Source organism: Equus przewalskii, chromosome 1 (assembly GCF_037783145.1).
Source record: "Equus przewalskii isolate Varuska chromosome 1, EquPr2, whole genome shotgun sequence".
In the NCBI taxonomy this organism is placed as follows: Eukaryota; Metazoa; Chordata; class Mammalia; order Perissodactyla; family Equidae; genus Equus; species Equus przewalskii.
Window position 1 is genome coordinate 46287099 of NC_091831.1, and position 12108 is coordinate 46299206.

The 12108-nt window shown below is 32.8% G+C and overlaps 1 long non-coding RNA gene across 1 annotated transcript in view; it reads right to left on the bottom strand.

Annotated features, from left to right (window-relative positions):
- Positions 1-422: 422 nt before the first annotated feature.
- The window catches only part of LOC139082025 (uncharacterized), a 139918-nt gene continuing 128232 nt past the window's right edge, over positions 423-12108 (bottom strand). Inside the window, exon 3 of the long non-coding RNA XR_011537680.1 lies at positions 423-2656. This is a non-coding gene — a long non-coding RNA (uncharacterized lncRNA). The remainder of the gene's footprint in view (positions 2657-12108) is intronic.

A 12108-nucleotide genomic window follows, 5' to 3' on the forward strand; every position in this document is an offset into this window, starting at 1 on the left:
AATAACAGGTGACAAATAAGGTAGAAATAAGACCTATAGTAAAAATAAAATATTGTGATAAGTTAAGAGTATGTACAATGTTAGATGAAAATTTTCCATGTTTCCATTCTAAATTAGCAGAAATAATCATGTATTTCCCTCATAGGGTTTCCTCTCCCCATTTATTGCCCCCAAAAAGGTTTTATTCAGTTAAGAGGTAATTAAGTCTATCTACCACAACCAAGGGTTTCTGCTGGAAGGTTAAATCTACTGCTCCCTCTACTTTTGTGACTCAATGGAATGATAAAGAGTATGAAAAAGATAATTCCCAACACATACTTTCAATCATGCTCTTACTGTTTCTATTTTATGATATTTTAAATATTAAAGCTGAAATCCACAGAAGTTCATCTTCATTTTGTGATCCAAGTTTCTTTTGCCTCTTTTTTTGGTGGAAAGGGGAGTCATAACATTAGAATGTAATTAGAATGAAGAAAGTACCAGATTATGATTTCACTTTGACCCCTCAGACTTTTAGAATATTTTTAGAATATGTTGGTTAGAATAGTCTTTGTTCTTAGTAATGTTATATGATTGTTTTTTAGGCCTTTCTTGGTATACAGAAATTAGAAATATATTACTGGAATTTGAATTATGAATTACTGACCTAGAATCCTACTTTCTAGTGCAAAATACACACACACACACATACAGTTTTCTCACACACACATAAACACACACTCAGTTTTCTCAAGAGGAGAAACATGTACAAATAAGTGGAGAAACAGTATTTTAGTACTTAATAAGAGGGATATTTTAAGCAGGAAACTCCTAATTCAAATCCTAGCTCTGCTACCTCTATTTACCCTCCGTGTTCTTCATTTTCCTGCTCCGTTATAAGAAAATTAAGACCCATAGATTGTGAGGACCCAACGATATAATTTGCATAAAGTGCTTTGTTTAGTGTCTCACACAGGGTTGAGATGCAATAAACATTAGCTTTATAATTACCTACTTATGTATATTAAATGTATAAAGGTGCTTTTAAAAGTGAAAATGATTATCTAAATGTAAGGTATTATGGATATTACAAGCAGAGTGTGGTAATGCATCTTGCCCTCGTTCACACATGCATGCATTCATTCATTCATTCAGCTGAACCCAATGCCCTGGAAGGCATAGCCATAATATATATAGTAGAGCAAGTCTTAACCTCAGAGATAAGAATTCAAAAGAGATCATTGACTTACCTTAATAATAATTTTTAAAAGCTGGATAAGCTACAAAAGCATAGCATTAAAAACCTCATCAGAGATCTATAGACACAAAGAAATCTAAATAAACTAAACTTCAGAAAGCAAAAAGCCTTTCATATGAAAGAAGAGGCTCATGGACTATTCTCAGTCCTGGTAGATTTGTGAGGAAGAGAAACGTGCCGTAAAACAGGAGACAGCAAAATCACCCAAACTGTTAAGGAACTTTGAACTGCCACACGTGGACTACCATGATAGATTAGAATCCTGAGGAGCCTCGTTAATAAAGTGAGTCTGTACTCACTTGCCAAATCTTAAATATGCGTCTTCACCAAGTGCATCAGAGGAGGGTAGTTTGGCCAAAGCCAAGTGTTGTGCAGGAGACTGCAGCAAATAATAGCTAGGAGATATCGCTGTGAGGCTGCACAGGCTTTTCACAAGTAGAATGTTGCTTCTGAAGGTGGAAGCAAGGTGGAAGAGCTGAGTGTAATTCATGACAGGCACCTCCAACTTTGAACAAACTGTAACTGACAATGTGGCTGGAGAATCCTTCAAGACATTACATATCTTAAAAGAATGTAGGACAAAGGCCTTTGAAACACTAAGGAGGGAACAAGAGAACTGAAAGAGATCCCCTTAGGTTAAAAACAAAACAAAAACAAAAACAGGGGAGGGACAGGAGAGGAACGGTCACTTCTCAGTGACCAAAAAATCTGGGAGCTGGGCTACCAAAATATCTCCGACAGGCCTGGGGGTGGGACTCTCCACAGTGGACAATAGACAGATCTCCAGTATTTTACTAGCACTTAATGCTTTGACCCTATCCAAGGGAAAGACCTGATCCTGCCTCCAAGCATCCGAAAGTGGTAGAGACCTGAACCAAAGTTGTAACAAAGCCCAGATCCTCCCAGCGTAGTCCTGGATTGACTGAGATATCACTCTAGCTGCCTGGCAGAAGAGAGGCTGTGTTCTTTTATACATAAGGTGTGGCATATAAGTGAAGGTTACAAGACATAGCCAAAAAAAGTGGCAATTGGTCAAGACAGTAGAAATCAATAGAATCAGGACAAGAAATCATTCAGATATTGGAATCACACGGAAAGAATAAAGTAGCTGTGATAAAGATATAGTAAAAAGGTTAGATAACTTATCCAAAAATTTTAAATTTCAGCAAAGATAGAAAAACTATAAAACAAAAGCAAATGGAAATACTAGAAATGGAAAATTTATTTAAAAAAATGAAGAAGGTAAAAAAACCTGTCAACCAAGAATTCTACATCCAGTGAAATTATCTTTAAAAATAGGAAAGCAAAATAAAGATATTTTCAAACAGACAGATGATGTGATAATTTGTTTCCACAGACTTACCTTCAGGAAATGTTAATGCAGACTGAAGAGAAATGATGCCTGATGGAGTCCTGGATCTGTAGAGAAGAATGGAGGACACTGGTAAAGGTATATATCTAGATAAATATAATCAAGAATATTGGCTGTTTGATGCAAAAATACAACAATGTTTTGTGGCATGTATATATAAATAAAATATAAGATAAAAACACAAAGGGTGGGAAGGGAATAAATAGAATTATATAGGCATATGTTCTTACGTGGTTCATGTAACAGCATATTTAATGGTAGAATATGATAGCGTAAAGATGCATATTGTAATTTCTCAAGGAATGACTAAACAAGAATACACTGAGGTATAGTTACATATGTGTGTGTGTGTACTTATACATATGTTTGTTTGTGTGTGTGTGTGTATAGAGAGAGAGAGAAAGAAATGTAATACTACATATTATGCAATTCATCACAAAAAAAGCAGGAAATAAGGAATAAAAGAACAAAAAATAAATGGTATAAATTAAAGGCAAAAGTCCAGAAGAGATTTAAATAAATTATATCATTAATTATATTGAACATAAACGGACTCCACAGTCTAATGAAAAGACACACAGTAGCATTCTGGATTTTTTTTTTAAAAGAAAAAGCCATAAAAGGCAAGATCTATATGCTATTTACAAGAAACACACCTTAATTATAAAGACAGATATGATCAAAGTAAATGCATGAAAAAAATATACCACAGAAACACTAAGCATAAGAAAACTGATGTTACATTAATATCAGAAAAAATACCCTTCGAGTTAAATAGTACTACTACATATATAGAAGGACATTTCAAAATGATAATCAAAGTCCACCTCACTCCACTCCAGCCCCCCATAAAAAGAAAATAAAAAACTCTAAATGTGTGCATATAAAACAAAATCTTTAAAAACTGTCAAAAATTCACAGAACTTAAAAGGAAAATTAGACAAATTCACAGTCTAATTTGCATACTCATACACTCTGTCTTAATAATTGATAGAATAAGCAGAACAAAAACCAATAAAGTATAGAAGGTATCACCAAGTGACCTAATTGACATTTATAGAACACTACTCCCAACAACTGCAGAAGACGAATATACAAGCCATGATCTGGGAACAATATTTTCAGCATGTATATCAGACAAAGGTTTTGTATCTAGAATACATAAAGAACTCTTTCAACTCAAGAATAAGTCCACAACCCTTTCACAATACATACATACATCATCATCACCTTGTACACTTTAAATATCTTACAAATTTATTTGTCAATTATTTCTCAATAAAGCTGGAGAAAAAGAATAAATTCACAAACAACTCAATAAGAAAAGTATAGAATATTTGGACAAACACTTCAACTGATATACAGATGGCCAACAACCCATGAGAAGATGCTTATGAGAATGTTAACGAAAAAGATAACTACTAAATTTAAAACTTGGGCATAGAGTTGAACAGACTATTACAAAACAAGATGATGACTGTCCAATAAACATGAGAAAAGATGTTCAACATGATTAATCAGCAGGAAATTCTAATTAAAACCACAATGAGATACCACTTTAAACCTGCTGGAGTAGCTTAAATAAAAAAGATTGGCAACACAATGTGGCTAAGATGTAAAGCAATTGGAAATCTCATAACTTGCTGATGTGAGTGCAAAATGGTACAACCACATTGCAGAACTCTTTAGTGTTTTCAAATAACGTTAAACGTACATCTGTGCTATGACCCACAATGTCACTGTTAAGTAGGTACCCAGTGGTCCATGATTGGGAAAGACAATCGTATCCTCACCGTTGGAACTTTGGATGGGCTTGAGTGTTTGAACTTACACTGATGATGTGAATCCTATAAAGATGCTGTTTTATACTAGTAATAGATAGTTTTAAACTTATTAGTAATAATGTACTAGAGCTAGTTAATTGAATATTTTAGGAGTGGGTACAATATATATTTGCTGTATTATTTGGCAATTTTGGATTAGGCTATTATAAACAAGAAGAAGAAATAGGACTGATGAAATTCAGAGAAAAGGTTAAGCATAGATAGTGAGTAATCGAGTATCTTATACATTCAAATGGAAACTCAGAAGATGTGGTAAACACAGATAGTGAGTAAGAAAATAGCTTATAAGTTACAGGCAGAATTAATTCATCCTATGTGTTAAATATAAATAGAAAGTGAATTAATAATATACTACTTTTTTATAGCAGGAAAGGGATGAAAATGCCACATCATAAGGTATGAATAATGCTGTCAGCTAGGTCATCTCTAAGTGGACCAGTCATCTGTGACAACCAGTGTGGTCCTATTCTGCCTAGTGTGATGTATTTCCTCTAAAAGCGCACTTCTTTGTTTGTTCTTTCCAATAATCCCCGGTCTTGGACACATGCTCCCAGGCATTATTATAGGATTTTCAGAAGAAAATATGTTAACTTCTACCTATGTGAAGTTTATCTCCTTATTTTAAAAGTTATATTTTAAGTATTTTATAATGTGCACATTATCTAGGTAGAAAAGTGTATTTATACACTTTAAATATAACAGCAAATATTTGGGACCCTGATGAAAAATATTTTTTTCTTATGGGGACCATTATATAGAATGCAGAAATTAGTATATATCTAAACAAATTTTCTTTCTTTGAAGAAAGTAACTCTGCAAGCTCTTATAATAGAAACTGTACCAGGAACAAAAATGTTCAAAAGAACACTTTTCCCAAGGTATATGCACTATTGTCTTGCTCAGCTGTTTTAAATTTCCATGATTTCTATTCTGAATGGTCTTCTGTATATATTAATGGGATAGGGTAGAATATATACATACGTATAAATTCTAACAGATATTTTCTCACATTGTTTTCAAGACATTAAACCTTACGCTATATTCAAAAACTCTGAGAGATGTGGGACCACTGTATAGCCATCTTAGCAAATTTCATTGCTTGTTGGCGATTTCTAGAGGGATGAAAGCCAGTTATCTCAGCCAAAGTAATCACTTGTCTCCCAAGCCTTTTTCATTCACCCCAGGGTCAATAAAGTCTAACATATTAAAGTAGCCAAGAAATCAATTCCATCTCATAAGACTCATTGACTCTCATAACCAGTGAGGATTCATTTACATCCATGAGCAAACTCATCTTGAGAATAAAAAGTCGATTTTTAGATGAAGAGCCACCACCATTGGGGGTTATATTCCTTTCAGGGGAGCCAAATAACAGCATCCTATCAGATACATATAAAACTATTATTAAAAAATCAGTGATTTGGAAAATACCACAGTAGTTTTACCATAAGCTCCAGCTCTCTGCTTATAATTTTGATCCTTATTTCTTGGATTTTTTATATCCTACAGATATTCTGTTTCTGAATTTGTATCCTGTTTGGATTCAAAGTCAATGTTTTCCAAACCTATCTACACCATCTGGGAAGCCTTAGAGCAATATGGTTTCATGGGGTCTGCCCCCAGAATTTATGTTTTAATAGGCCTATATTAGGGTACAGGAAATCTCATTTTCAATAGCTTCCTACACAATTATACTTGGTGGCTAGAAGGTTTCCTCCTATAGCTAGATCAATCATAGAACCACTGACTAATAACTATCTTGGCTTATTTAACTTGTTTCTAAACTTGAAGTATTTTATTAATTCTGGATTATTAGAATATCTTTTAGTGGAAGAAAGGAGATGAAGCTATTCTAATGGATGGCTGAGTGGGAGTCTAATCTGGCTTCACCTATATTAATAATATGTCTTAGAATGTCTGGTGTATCAAATGTATCAAGAAAGAGTTGGCACCAATATTCTCTTTCCTATTTAAGAACTGATACTAAGGGCAGTAAGATTCCACATAAGTGAATTTTGCCCAGTAACTTGAAACATCAAAGAAAATGAGCGTTCTTTCATTATTATACTGTGAATCCCAACACCCTGCTCTTCTGGAAATGGCATCATGGAATCATCTTCTTCCTCACTGATGAGAAGCAGAGATCAGGAGGGTGGAGAAGGAAAAAGATGCCACTGTCTACCTCAGTAACAGGGATCTTATGATGCAGAAGTTATACCTGGGGCTTTTTACAGAGCTTTGGATTGAAGCTAAACTTAAACAATAAATCACCATAGTTCATTAGAGCTATCTCAAAGCAAAACTTTAAATTTCATTTCATTGTCAGAACTGAAGACAGACAATTCACTGAGGAGAATCTAAGAATGGTAACTATGCACGTGAAAAGTGGTTCAAGATCATTAATGACCAAGTAAATACAAAGACTGGGATCTCATTGCATACCTATCAGGACGGCTAAAACAAAAAAAGCATGATACACCAAATGCTGGTGAGGAATTGGAGAAATTGGATCATTTACACATTGCTCGTGGGGGTGTAAAATACTACAGTCGCTGTGGCAGTTTGACAGTTTCTTACACAGCTAAAATTGTAATTACCATATGATCCAGCAAGCACATTCTTGGGCATTTATCCTAGAGAAAGGAAAATTTATTTTCACACAAAAACCTATACATAAATGTTCAGAGGAGCTTTGTTTTTAATAGGCAAAAAAGGGAAGCAATTCAGATGTCCTTCAGCAGGTGCATTGTTATACAAATTGTGGCTCATCCATACTATGGAATGCTACTCAGAAACAACAAAAAGAACAAACTATTGATAGAGGCAACGACTTGGATGAGTCTCCAGGAGATAACATTATGTGAAAAAAGCCAATCTCAAAAGGTTACATACTCTTTGATTCCATTTATGAAAGATCTTTAATGAAAAAATTTATAAGGAACAGATTGTTGCTTGCTAGAAGTAAGAGACGGGAGAGATGTAGAAGGGAAGTTGATAGAATTATAAAAGGGAAACACAAAAAACGCTTGTGTTGATGGAACTGTTTAGTATCTTGACTGTGGTGATGGACACATGAAACTACACATGTGACAGAACTGTATAGAACTAAACACGTACACATGAGAACAAGTAAAATGGGGAAATCTACATAAAATTATCTGATTATATAAATGCCAATATCCTGGTTGTGACATTATACTATAGTTTTGCAAAATCTTACCATCGAGGGGAAATAGGTAACATGTATATGGCATTACAACTGCATGTGAAAATACATTCTCCAAAAAAAATTCAATTAAAAGTAATAATCATAACAATTCAAATATATTTCCCAGATTTAAAATATAGACATTGTTAGATTATAATGGTAATCTAAGTACTCGCCAAATTAAATGAAAATTAATCCACAGAATAGTCCATCAAGGTGAAATTTCAGAACTGAGGATGAAGAAAATGTTCCATTGTACAGTTTCCTATAAAGGATCACGAATCAGGATGGCATTGGAGTTACAGCAACACTCAAAGGTAGATCATGATGGAACACGCCTTCTGTATTCTGTGGGAAAAATGTTTCCAGACTATATGTCTATATTCAACCAAACTACCTTTACATGTTTGACAGGCCGGGCATATAGAGGTATTTTCATACATATGGAGTCTCAGAAACTTTGCTACCCAATGACCCTATCTCAGCAAGATATTGGAGGATATTTTACACTATAATAAAGGAATAAATGAGAATAAAGTAGTCATAGGTTTCAAAAAAGGCAATTCAAATGGATAACAGACAAGAGCAATTTCCAGAACAGTGTTGAAGGAATATACTTATATGACAACTCTGCATCAAGCTAAGGAAGGCATTAAGTGAGAGTCAAGTGGTTAGAGGGCTCTGAGAGAGATTTCTTCAAATATAATAAATTAATAGATTATCTAATCTATCAGCACTTATTAAAAAGAAGCTTTAAAAAATTGAAAGTCATGGGTTGAATTTATGATATGGACATAGAAAACTAAATAAGTGGAAACATAAAAGATCAATGTTACCAAGAAAAAACAAAATGTTATGAAGGAAATGACAAGCAATCACAGGATACAGCGTGGCACAGTTCTGTATATCTTTTCTTTGGTGATAATAAACTTGCACAGTGATCAAATTTATGACACAGTGATAGTGGGAAGATTAGTGCTGGAAAGTATGTGTGGAGTTCTTGAGGGATGCTAAATTCTAATCTTTCATAATAGCAAAAAAAATCAATAGATAATATCTATAAATTAAAGGTCGAATAATAGAAATGTAAGCACATTGTTCAAAGATATGGAGGAATATGGGAATAATTGGCTAAAAGAATAGAAAACAATTGCCTCTGGGGAAAAGGATATGATAGAGAAAGAGAACATAGGACACTACAGTTTTATTAAAACCTCATATGATTATTTGACATTTTTAAAATTCTGAAATATCATTTTATATATATATACACATTTAGATGTTAATGCATATATAAATATTTGCATTTTCATATATAATATAAATAATATATTTACTTTATATATATTATATAATATATAATTATACATAATTATATATAAATGCATTTATAAATATAAATATATAAAATTATGCAGATATAAATATGCATATATACATATGTAATGAATACATAAATATGTAAATGCATATTTTATATGCATTAACATCTAAATACATCTCACAAATTTCAAATCATTCTAAGAACATTTTAAATTCTTCAGAGATTAACTTCTCTTATCTGAGGCTATATGAATTTCACATTCTAATTGTAACTTTAAGAAGATAATACTGAAAATACTACTTTCCTGTAAAAGGAAAAATGTTTTTAAAGTTACTGAAACACAAGTCAAAGAGGATGGTTATTACTATGGAAAATAGAATTCAATGACAGCAATTTTTATCAAAATGCATGTGAATTTAATATAAGGTAAGTGAAGTTACACGCATAATAAGTCATTTATAAAATACTGAGAAGAATATGCCTCATGGGAAAATGTTATGAAAAATCTGCCTTCCCTGTTTGACAGTTAGCAGGATTATGGATGACACTGACAGACACCACATATTGAAGTTGTGCTCTGCATAACTAGTTCATTGAACTAAATCAGCATTTAGTTCATTACAAAACTATAGCATTCAAAGAAAAATTAAGTAAAAATATTCATCATCAAGGAATTTAGAAAGTTTTTCTGAGGTTATTTGCAATATTTTGATCTGATGTCCTCTGGGAACTTCACATGGAAAACTGGTAGAGAAAAATATCTGAATTATAGCTAATAACTTTATATTTTAACTCCAGCTTTAAACTTTATAAAGGTATCAAATACTCATGAAATTAAAAATATGCTTATATTGGTTAAGACAGTAAATTTTAAGAGTTTTAATTTGGCAGAATGATTTTTTACAACAGATAACTGTCACAATTAGTGTCTATTTTTCTGATAATACTTATGAAGGGAAATCACTTATAATGCATAGAAATTTTCAATTCACAATGAAAACAGTATAACCAACAAGAACACTTAGAGGATGTTTTTCACTGCTAACAACAGAGTATTTGGTATTGGATTTATCCTGATATCAAAAACAAGTGAAATTGGAAAAAATATGGGAAAAGTTGCAGATATTGCAAAACATGTAACACATAACTCTAGTCAGTGACAAAGGTGCTATAAACCCTATAATTCCCCTGAATTTCTGCATGGAGGGCATTTCTTGTGTATAGCAGAGAGGGGCACCACAAACAGAACCCGGCAATCTCTCCAAATTGAGAAAAATCAAGTCAGATGTAGAGGAGACCGAAGCAACTAGAATTCACAGTGCAGAGTAAATAAGAGGAAGAAGATATAACAGAAAGAGCTGTAACAGTCTTATGGGCCATGTTTAGTCTGTTAGATCATAAGAAATGACATCTGCAGAGGGTACAATTTTATAAGGCAAAGCAAAGAGTAACTGAAAAATTATAAGCTGAGCAATTCACAGAACTTTATACAGGGATGGAAGAAATTTGAGCTACAATCATTTGATGAACATACTTTGATGAACACCAGAGTATTTAATAGAGACCTCAGCAGGATAATGCTTTAGTAGTGGCACTAACGTAGAACTAGAGCAAAAGCTACTCTAGACCTATTCAAAGTTAAAAAAAACACCTCAAAAGAATCAAGCTGACTGACAAATAATCTTCAACACACACAGAAGGAAGGTGACTAAACTCAGACATTCAATCATGTAACATTATGATCATAAAATCATATTAATAAATACATAAATTAATACAAGTGTTTATTAATTGTTTATTAATACAATTATTAAACATAAAAGAGTTAGGAAAAGATAAACCATAAACAAGAGGGGAAAAAAAAACAGACATGACAGAGATGTAAGGATAGGCAGACAAGTATTTTAACAGTTATTATTAATATACTCAAAGATTTAAATAAAAATTGAATCATAATTAACTTAGGAATTTAAGAAATATTTTAAAAAATAATTCTAGAGAAGAAAAATTTCAATCTCTGAGATTACATATTCACTGGATGGGCTATTATGTACTCCAGAAGATAAAATCAATGATCTTGTACAGAATATACAGAAATTGAAACTATTCAAACTAAAGCAGGGAGGGAAAAATATGTTGAGAAAAAATAAACACTCATTGAACTTTGAAATATTATCATGCATTTCAAAATATGTATAACTGAAGAAATAATGGTCAACATTCTTCCAAATTTTTTGAAAAATTATGAACCCAAGTTGCAGAAACTCAACAAATCAAGGCCAGATACACAGAAAGAAAACCACTTTAACACACATTGCAGCAAAGGAATTACAAACAGAAACTCTTAAAAGAAACGAGTTAAAAGGCCATATTACAAATATAGAAAAACAGATAAGAAATATCACAGAATTCTCAGCAGAAAAATGCATGCCAGAAGAAAGTGGAATGGCACCTTTAAAGTGATGAAGAAAACAGTCAATCTGTATCTAGCAAATATATATAAAGTGAAATAAAGATTTTCCACTCAATAAATGTTAAATTAAGACCTGTAAGTTAAGGAAAATTATGCCAGAAGCAACCTTAAATCTTCCAAAAGGACTTGAAAGTACCACAAGTTGTAAATATGTAGGCAAATATAAAATATTTTCTATGTGTTTTTTAAGTTGACTGATGAAAGCAAAAAAGAAAAGAATTGCAAATGTATTCTGTGGTTTTAAATACATATATAAATATAATATGTGGAGGATAGTATCAAGATGGAGGCATAGGTGGACTCTGAATTCACCTCCTCCCACAGACACACTGAATTTACCACTAATCTTGGAACAATTACCCCTAAAAGAGAACTGAAAACTGGATAAAAAGCAGAAATTACTTTCTGGAGAGAAAAAGGCAACTTTGACCTACAATGCTTAATGGCCAGCTGGGAGCAAACCTATGGTACAAAGCCTTCGCTGGAGGAGTTGGGATCTGAGCGGGGAAGCATTACCACAATAAGCAGCTTTTGGACTCATAACAACTGAGACAAGTGCCATAATACCTGGCTTTGCTGGCTATTGACTACAACTGGGAATACACCCAGAAAAACTATCAGAGTATAAGAGAAGAAAAGCCTGTTCTTAA